The sequence below is a fragment of the Arachis duranensis genome, chromosome 3 (assembly GCF_000817695.3).
Source record: "Arachis duranensis cultivar V14167 chromosome 3, aradu.V14167.gnm2.J7QH, whole genome shotgun sequence".
In the NCBI taxonomy this organism is placed as follows: Eukaryota; Viridiplantae; Streptophyta; class Magnoliopsida; order Fabales; family Fabaceae; genus Arachis; species Arachis duranensis.
This window is the reverse complement of record NC_029774.3, coordinates 92019878-92020631: the sequence shown is the minus strand read 5'-3', so window position 1 is coordinate 92020631 and position 754 is coordinate 92019878.

Here is a 754-nt window from a genome sequence, read left to right as displayed (position 1 = left end):
AACACAACACATATTTCTTCTACTCTCACTTCCTCTTGCTTTTCACTTTAATTTCAATGGCCTCCTCAAGCTCAAAAAGAAGGCCGGGAAAAGAACCTATGGTAACCGAACCTCCATCATTTGATGCACGCAAGTTTAGATCCCAATTCCATGAAGGGAGATATCATAGGTTCATGGAGGCAAAGAATGTCATCTATGAGAAAGGCCTTGATTTGAGGGAAGGAGAATACCCCATTATGAGGCAAATTACTAGAGAAAGAAGGTGGGAACTCTTGTGTGCTCCTCTGACTGACATCAGTGCAGTAATGATCAAGGAGTTCTATGCAAATGCTGCCAAAGAAAACAAAAATAGTGCTCCCTACACAAGTTATGTCAGAGGGGTTGAAGTGAGTTTTAGCCCTGCTGCTATCACAAGAGCTCTCAAGTTGAGAACCATAACCTATCCAGAGCCTAGTTATGAGGCTAGAATGCAAATGAAAAATAATCCTGATGAGATCCTGCAGGGGTTATGCATGGAAAATACAGATTGGGAAAGAGATTCAAAGGGAGTTCCAAGTCACATAAGGAGGATAAATCTTACTCCTGTGGCTAAGGGTTGGTATGAAATAGTGAGGAGATCTATCCTTCCTACTGGAAACGCCTCTTGGGTCACAATCAAACGAGCACTCTTGACATACTGCATCCTACATGGAGGTGAAATCAACCTCGCACAACTCATAGCCGACAGTATTCAAGAAATGGCCGATAGCACAAG